This window comes from Prunus persica, chromosome G8 (assembly GCF_000346465.2).
Source record: "Prunus persica cultivar Lovell chromosome G8, Prunus_persica_NCBIv2, whole genome shotgun sequence".
NCBI classification, from domain to species: Eukaryota; Viridiplantae; Streptophyta; class Magnoliopsida; order Rosales; family Rosaceae; genus Prunus; species Prunus persica.
In genome coordinates, this window is record NC_034016.1 from 9,210,647 (window position 1) to 9,220,770 (window position 10,124).

The window sequence follows — 10,124 nt, forward strand, 5'->3', positions numbered from 1 at the left end:
GATGTTTGGTACTTAGTTCCCCGGCCCAAGGATGCAAATATTATTGGTACAAAGTGGATTTTTAGAAACAAGACTGATGAGAAAGGGAAGGTAATTCGCAATAAAGCTAGATTGGTTGCTCAAGGTTACACTCAAGTGGAAGGACTTGACTTTGATGAAAATTTTGCTCCCGTAGCAAGATTGGAATCAGTAAGATTACTGCTAGCAATTGCGTGCCATCTCAAGATCAAGTTGTAGCAGATGGATGTCAAAAGTGCATTTCTGAATGGGGTCTTGCAGGAAGAAGTTTACATGGAATAGCCAACTGGATTCAAAGATCATTTTCATCCTGATCATGTTTACCGACTAAAGAAAGCATTATATGGTTTGAAACAGGCACCTCGGACTTGGTATGAGAGGTTGTCATCTTATTTGCTTCAAAATGGCTACACCAGAAGAGCAATTGACAAAACTTTGTTTGTCAAACGGGTTAAAAGTGATTTAGTTGTTGCTCAAGTCTATGTGGATGATATTGTGTATGGTTCTACCTCAAATTTTCTAGTTTTTGAATTTCCCTGATATTATGAGTAATGAATTTGAGATGAGTATGTGTGGAGAATTGAATTACTTTCTTGGTTTGCAAGTTCAATAACTTAAAGATGGAATGTTTCTGTCCCAAACAAAATATGCAAAGGATCTTGTCGCTAAGTTTAGTTTGGAAAGTGCCAAACCCGTGAGAAATCCCATGAGCACCACAGAGAAGCTCCACAAAGATCCCACTGGAGAACAAATTGATCAAAAGTTGTATAGAAACATGATAGGGAGTCTACTATACCTTACTGCTAGTCGTCCCGACAATTCCTTTAGTGTTGATGTTTGTGCAAGATTTCAAGCATGTCCTAAACAATCACATTTGCCTACTATTAAAAGAATGATACGATATATAAGTGGGACTTTACACTTTGGAATTCATTATTCCTTTGACTCAAATGTGGAAATTGTAGGATTTTCGGATGCAGATTGGGCTGGTAATATAGATGATAGAAAGAGCACTTCAGGAGGTTGTTTTTATCTATTAAACAACTTAGTTGCGTGCATAGTAAGAAACAAAATTGTGTCTCACTCTCCACCGCCAAGGCTGAATACTTAGCTGCTGATAGCTGCTACACACAACTGTTATGGATGAACCAGATATTGTGTGACTGTGGTATAGTACAAGGTACGTTGATCATTTTTTGCGAAAACCAAAGGTTAATATCTCAAAGAATCTTGTTGAGAACTCTCGTACTAAACACATTGATATAAGGCATCACTTTATACGTGATTTGGTAGAAGATGATCTTCTTGCATTGGAATATATTCCCACTGATAAAAAACTTGTTGATATCTTCACAAAACCACTGGATAATAATCGATATGAACATCTCAGACAATCCATTGGTGTGTGCTCCATTGCCTGACTGTGTAGTTCTCAAAATGCCAGTAATGCATGTCTTTTGTCTGCATATGTGTCTTTCTATATATACATATATAAATTTCTTTTTAATCCCTTTGGGCTGCTACAATTCTTTTGATCTTAGATTGGATTACTATTATGGTTTCACTACTCCATTAGATATAAGGTGGTATTTTGTCTATCGAAACTTGATATTGATATTCCCTATTTTGTCTGTTTTGTCATGTCTCAGTTTCTCACTATCTCAAGTGTTTGTGGGGGTACGAATTCATGATCAATCATACCTTGCTAATTAGTGGGGCACTTGCGCTAGTTTTTTCCCTACTCTGGTTGACCATAAGCACTTGGCTTAAAAAAAAGAAAAGAAAAAGGGAGTGCATGTACTGAAATTACAATAATATTCATTTGGTCTCTTGTCTACGCCTTGCAGTAGAAAGTTCGAAGTTACAAGGCACACGGTGAGACAACCGCTAGCAATAATGTGTCTCAAATAAATGATGCAAGGCACACAACAAAGATATGTAAACATCTCACCGTTGTGACAACCGCTAGTAATAATGTGTCTCAAATAAATGATGCAAGGCACACAATGAAGATATGTAAACGTCTCACCGTTGTGACAACCGCTAGTAATAATGTGTCTCAAATAAATGATGCAAGGCACATAACAAAGATACGTAAACGTCTCACCGTTGTGACAACCGCTAGTAATAATGTGTCTCAAATAAATGATGCAAGGCACACAATGAAGATATGTCAACGTCTCACCGTTGTGACAACCGCTATCAATAATGTGTCTCAAATAAATGCTGCAAGGCACACAACGAGGATATGCAAATGTCTAAACATTGTGACAACTGATAGCATATGTGTCAATTATTAGTTTGGTACTCTCATTTCATTGCTTTAATAGAAATTTACATAACTTCCAGTGTTTGGACAAAACAGTTGGTTTGTATGGGCTCTTTTGGTTTGTAAGGGGTGTTGAATATGGTACCTAAATATGGTTCCTTGGCTTTCTAATTTTTAAATTTCCTCTTATCTCCTGTGGTTTTAGTTAAACTAAATGGAGTATCCTGTATGATATGCCTAAGAGGAACTAGTGCTGCACTTTGGGATTGGCATTCTATTTCTATTTATCTCATGCATAGCTATCTCTTTCTCTCCTTACTGGCAATTTGGACTACCAGTTACTGGCATGGCATACCTTAGCTATGTGATCATTGATCCGCTGCCTTTGATCTCTGTTCATTGGTTTATTTGGCTTTCCCTTGACAAAAAGGGGGAGTAGTAATATGTTTTGTGTTTGTTAGATTCAGGGGGAGAATCTGTTTTATAGATCTTTTAAAATCCTCTACAAATATATCTTTTGTGCTTCACTGGTAGTTTGTGCTTGTGCAGATAAATGCAATCCTCTGGAACGGCTATTAATTCTTTTCATTGAGAATTTTGTCTAGGAAATGCCAAAGGGGGAGATTGAAAGTGTATTTTTAGTTGGCTATTTCCTAGCAAATGTAAAGAGTCTGTAAGTTGGTTATTCCTAGATAAGGAAGAGGTTTAAATAAGGAAGAGGTGTAAAGTCTATACAAATCTGCATAGAGTCTTAAATAAGGAAGAGGTTTAAATAAGGAAGAGGTGTAAAGTCTATACAAATCTGCATAGAGTCTTAAATAAGGAAGAGGTTTAAATAAGGCCAATCTCTTTGTTTATTAGGTAAAAGAGTTAACCTAGTATATAAAGGGTTGGGTTGGAAGTCTTTCGATTTGAACCTCCATTTTGCACTATAATCAAAATCGTGAGATTGTTTTACAAGATCAAGGGAGAGAGATAAAAGCCCATTAGGTTCTTAGATTTATCTAGATGACAGTCTAAGAGCATAACATATCATTCATTCATCATGGAACGTTGTGGAAGCTTTGCTTGTGAGGAATATCAACCTGTGTGAATTGGTGTTCGTCAAAGAGAAAGTGAAGAGGACGTGTTCGTACAAGACAAGAGTATTTGATCAATATTCGTTTGTAGTGTACGAAAGTATCAATTGAGTCTTGTATATGTCCTTAAGTTTTTAGTGAAAGTGGCTGTATGCCTTGAGGTTTTTCTCTCCTGTGTGGAGGGTTTTTTCCTCGTGCGAGATTTCGTATAAATACTTTGTCTTCGTTTATTTTCTTAGTTTGTTGTGTTTTGATTTTTGCTATGTAGTACAAGGATTGAATCACATATCAATCCTGCATATTGCATTTTAACATTGATCCATCCAGGTTTACAATTACAACATCCTATAATGTGTCACATATGTGCCTAAGTCCATATGGTCAAATCCCTTTTGAATTTCCAATTCAGATGGGACCTTTAATTAAAGTTTCATAACTTTAATTAAATAATTAAAGTTTCATAACTTTAATTAAATAATTAAATTAATCTAATCAATTTAATTACTCTAGTGACTTGACTAATTCAATCACTCAATTGTCTAATGAGGGTTGGTCCTGGTCATCCTTAGTTGACCGTGTCAAGTGTCGGGTCAACCATTTGACCTTTGACTTTTGACTTTTGACTTTGACCTTTTACTTTCACATTGACTTTGTCCTAGTCACAAAATCATTCATTCTCTTCATAATTTCCCAATCGATTCCTTTTCGGTGTGCGATCTTATAGGTTCTAATTAGTGAGGCAGTAGGTATGAATGATTCACTTTGAATCAAGTGTGAATTGTATCCCTTCATACAATTCTCCCTATTGGCGAAGGCTAATTATAAGTAGTTCTTACAAGGCTTCTACAAGCCATGTGTGACACCTAGTAGTATGTCATGGCTACCCAAGCTCAAAAGATTTCATTTAGAGGACCTAGTCAGTTTGTGATTACAATGTAATTCGATCCTTCTCTAATTCAATACTCAATGTCATATTCTTAGGATATAGTAAACTTGTGTCAAAATCCCTAATATGACATCTCTAGATTATATGATTCAATTTGATGAAATTGAAAACGTTCTTGTTTCAATTTCCATCCAATATTTTGGACAAATATTCACAAATCATATCTTTAGAGTATTCTCTCTTCTTACTAAGAGCAGAGATTTCTTGTTGTACATTCACTTGTCTCTGCGTACACGCTGAGAATCCTGAGGAACACCTTTAAGTCACATCATTTTGATACGACCGTATAATGCTCTCAAAGAGAAACAACATATACACAAGACAACTATGATGTCTCAGGTCTAAGGATTAATTTGCATTATCACAACTTAGAATTCTTTGTTTGACACTTGTGAGTAAGACTTCCATACAAGAATTCCAGAGTTGATCGCTTTCAATGGACTCCATCTTCTATAAAGCACCTACACATCTGTCCCAGTGTCTCTACACGAATGACTTGAGATTAGTTATCCTCCCAATTGAGCAGACATAATGTGTACTAGTCTTTGCAGGTCACGATTGTCCAATTGGCGATCCTATGACCAGGAACATTTTAGGATACGATATTTATATATATGGAAAGGTCTCGTGCATCTAACTTCTTTAGACCACTTTCCATTTATATCTTCATCCATGAACTTGTTACTTTGTGTACGTTATGTATCTAAAGCAACGTTCTTGCCCTTTTGATTATTATATATTATTTCCTTAGAATTATCCATTTTATATTGGCTTCTAGGGCATATATCTAACAGTCTCCCACTTGCACGTAAAGCCAATCAGCCACACAATATATTTTACCTTGAGAGCTTATCAAGCCATAGCCTATGTGTTCTAGGCTTTTTTTATCTTTGCTATATCAACTTTCTTATGCAACTTAGAGACAATCGACGTCATGAGTAACCAACTCATTTATATAACATTTTCTCCAAATTTTGGATGCCTAATGAGACTTCAGTTCCTCGGCTTGAGCTATTGCCTCATGAGAATTTCTCTTACTATAAGAGCATTGATCTTTCATGGTAGGAACTACTCCTATACAGGAGATTTTTCTATTCATCCAAAATGTGTTGATGTATCAACTTCTCTTGCATAGATATGTACTGCTTTTGGTCATGAACTATGTTACAAGGTCCAAGATTATCTAGGACAACTTTCTAGAGTTTGTTTCCTATAATATAGGAACTAGGATCCGACCAAAGTCACTCAGGTGTACGCTTTCACCCTGATGCTCTAATACTATTCTCTTAGCATATTTCGCCCTTCGTCTTATTTATGTTTCTCTAACATAAAAGATATACTTATCAGTTGTCCAGGTTCTGATCCTGGGTATCATCTTATTGTCTTTAATATACAGTTGCATTAAGTGCAACTTGCTGTAGTATCTTGGTCATATCATATATGATCGTATACTTATATGATAAGTACATGAACTTTTCATTCATTTCTTTTAGATTTCTTTTGAAGAAGACTTCACTTGGTGATGGCATTTTCTCTTAAACTTTGAACGAGCTCCCACGTTTCCTTTTGTAATATAACCATTTCTAAAATGCTTTATTCAAGATACCATTTATCTTGGTAGTTTAAATGTGGTGAGTCAACCAAAAAGAGTTGAATTGTCACTTCGATAATTTGTTGTGGCTTACAACCAATCATTCCACTTGTTTCACAACAAGCATCCATTAACTCTTTGATGGATACGACATCCTTTAGGTGATATAGGATGTTCCACAAGTTTACCTTTCAAACTATAATGTTCTAAACTTTATAACAATTTCAATCTCATTACCGTCCAATTGGACTTATCAAATATTTTGTTATCCTTGGGGTTACGACGTAAGCAGGGATTTCGATGACTTATCATAAAAGATTTATATTTTATTATCCTTTGTGATAAAGATCATCCATTGAGATATCTTGTAAAGAAAACTCCTTATCTCTTAAGATATATCTTGTTTAAGAATTAACCCTTCATAACAATTAAAAGAGTGTTGATGCCCTCTAAATGATTTCCCTTTTCTTTGTTTTTTTGAAATCCTAAATCTCTTGGATTTCGGATTTAGTAAAGTCCAACCGTGAGCGATCAACGGTGAATGCTATAGAAAGACAATGGATACCATTCCATTCCTTATCTTATACAACTCATGTATCTCCATTCTAGTTCATAACTTAGATTGTTTGGATTTCTCAATTTCCAGATGCAACTCATAGGTAAGAGTTGGAACCTTTAAAGAATCACACATTGCTTATCCTATGAATATTATCTTGATTGTGAAATCTAAAACTTTTAGAAATCATTCTTGTATTAGATTTACCATATCTCAATATTCTAAACAACTAATGTAAGAACAGTTTCATACATTCATCTCACAAAGCATATAGAGATCAAACTTTATATTACCATAATACGAATAGTCATATATAAAGCAAACTAGTGGTTATTTCATACAAACCATAAAGCAAACTAGTGGTTATGTCATACAAACCATAAAGCAAACTAGTGGTTATGTCATACAAACCATAAAACTATCTTCTAAAACATGAAGATAGCAAGCAAGTTCTTTATACATGCCAAATAAACTAAATAAGTTCATAAGTTCTAAAAGATCTCCATAAACAAATAAAATCTTGCTTGACGATTCCAAATCCTAGCAATCTTCATCTCTATGAGCTTCCTACTTATTCTATGTCTGTACAACACCATGACCTACAATAGATCAAGGTATAAACATTTACTTAGAACTTCAGTGACATATTAAGTTGTACCTTCAGCTCGGTTGTCCTTTAGGCTAGCTAAGTAAGCCTGGCAATTCCTTTACCAGTGTCCGTCTTTCCCACCATGGAAACACTGTCCTTTCGCCTCTTTTCCTTCTTCCTGATTCTTCTTGCTGGCATTGAATTTGCCTTTACCCTTATTACCGGGCTTAGTAGAAGAAGTTGAACCCTTGTCAAAAACAGCAATGGTCCCATTCCCTCCTTCTCTCTTGAAGATCTTTCCAGCAGTCACATACATGTTCAACAGCTTTGAGACAATGTGCACCATCTTTCCCATGTTGTAGTTTATAATAAACTAGGAGAAGGAATCAGAAAGGGACCCAAGGAAGATGTCGGTGGCCGAGTTGCAGTCTTGTGGACTGTTAAGACTTTCTAGCTGCTCAGTGAGTCCTATCATCTTCAATTCATGTTGGTGGACTGGGGCTCCCTTAACCATCCTGGTCTTCAAAAACTCACATATAGCGCTGAAGCGTCTGTTGCATGTGCCTTCTGCATAAAGCTCTTAGAGATGAGATATTATGTCAGCAGCATGCATCATATGCTCATGCTATTTCTGGAGCTCCTCATTCATGGAAACCAGAATGTAGCACTTAGCCTGGCAATCATCATCCACGTGCTTGTCATACTTAGCACGTACTTCCTCATAAGCATCTTCAGCAGGGGCCTCTATGTCAGGAGCTTGCTCTAGTACGTACACAATCTTCTCAATTGTCATGAATATGTTGAGATTACGGTATCATGTTCGAAAGTTATGGCCCTCTAGACAATGTTTGTCCAAGAGTTGGGCAAATGCTGATCCATACATATCTACAAATACATATAGCTAAGTGTTAGATTGATTTTAGATTTACCATTGACTCGGGTCTTTAAGTCAAAAGGTAACCCCCACTATTTTTGGCAAATTCTCATATTCCTCAAGATGGAATCTAAGAGTTTTGGTTAAAACTCTTAGTGGGATGGGAGGCTCCCTATTATCCGAATCACTGCACCATAATAGGATCTAAGGATACTTTGGACAATAAAGAGAAGGTGCGTTTGCCTCTTCACATCTTGATGTGATTACCCATTGCATTCGGCCTCAAGCAAAAGTGAACCCCCGAATGTTATCGTGAAGTCCCATTGTACTAGTTAAGTCTTAGCCCACCATGTTTGCTTAGTATAGGAATCAAACATGAAACCTCATTATATTAGAATGTTGGCCTATGCTTATTCCTACCTTTGCAACATCAAACGCATGAAATGGACCCCTCCTAAACATGCGTCGTTGCTGTCAACTTCCTATGTCTGAGGCAAAACTTCACAAGTGTCATGCTCATTTGGAATCCATCGTGGTGGAAGGCCATGCAAAGGACATTAAGAATGCCTCTTATTTATCGACTTAATGTTATCAATCGATTGTGGGAGTTTTGGGTCTCATCTTTTATCTTGTTTAAACACTTTAATCGTTTTGACAACATATTGTCCTAGGACAACTTTTACTCCATTTAAACATATTAATAGTTACACTCTCACTATTTAGTTTCAAAAACTCAAATCAATTTCATAAAACTATTTTATTTTGAAATTGGGAATATGTATTATTATTAATGTAACACCCCGACTCCAAATTTAATGTTTATTTTAATTGATTTAACGTGAAATTACGAATTTACCCATGGGGTAGGGGTAAATTGGTCATTTTCTTATCCGGAAGGATTTTGGGACCACGAATGGTATTTTTGGGCAGGTGGTACTGAGACGAATTCGTAGACACGCGGTAGGCTTGAAACGGAGTTGTAACGAAGATTTGGCGATCAAAACATTAATAGTGGCAAAACTATAATTATTTCGAAAAGTTTGGTAAAAATCAGATTTTTCACCTCAACACTCTCTCTCCTCGCGCGATCAGTTTTCTCTCTCTCTCCTCAGTCTCTCTCTCTCTCCGACGCCGATTCTCTCTCTCTGCGATTCTCCCAGCACCAGCCACCGCCAGGCACGCCACCGGTCTCGATTGACTCCCCTTGACGTCCCGGTCAAGACCTGCCCGCTTTCCCCGTCGGAAACAACGAATTTCGGCCACGAGCTCGACTGGTTTGAACCGGAGCTTTTCCGTCGCCACACCGCCGTCTCCGCCGCCCAAACCCGGTGAGAGAGGTATGGTTTCTTCCTCTTTTTCCGAGTTCTAGCTGACTGATGCATAGGTTTGGACCGATTTGTCGTCTATAAAACCGATTTGAAACCTAGGTTTTGGCCGAATTTCAAAGTGAAATTCCGGCCAGTTGCCGTCCGAATTGGACCTTCCCGTAGTTGTATGAAGTGATCCTGACCTTGAGTAGAAGCTAGGATAGGAAGGGTGAGCTCAGGTGTGGAGTTTTTCCGTCACCGGAATTTACTCTACACACCCACGCACTGCCGGCTCGTGTGGCGGTGCGTGGGAGAGGCTGGTGAAGTTACAATTTGACCCGATGAGATCCTTAGGTTGTCACGAGTGCATAGGAATTCGTGGATCTCAATTCGGACGTTGTTTGACTATCGAACGAATTTTCGCATATTGTGCGTTATCCGGGTTCGATAGGTTCTGACTGTTAGATCTTTTCCAAGTTAAAATATGTTGTTCTAGGTATTCCTAGGACCGTATAGGACCTCACGGATTATGAATCGGAGTCCCGGATGTTCCGATTCAATAATGCAAAGTTTGCGGGTTAGCGATAACCGTACAATCGTGAACGATTCCCAAACCTGTAATCGGACCTTAGGATACCTTCTTCAACATGCACGTACTGGGAGTTTGGGGAATTAAGTATTTAATTTGTGATTTCCGCTTCGACGTAATTTTATATTAATTAAAGGTTCGTATCTCGAAATATGTGTTTCGACTGCACGTACTCAGCAGGCAGGACCCTCACGTGGTCAGGCAGCGTGGGAATATTTGTGAGTAGACTTTGCTTTCAATCATATGCATGGTTTTCTTGACGAAAGATTTATGCATAATGTTTTTAATGGTTTATTGAATATATTA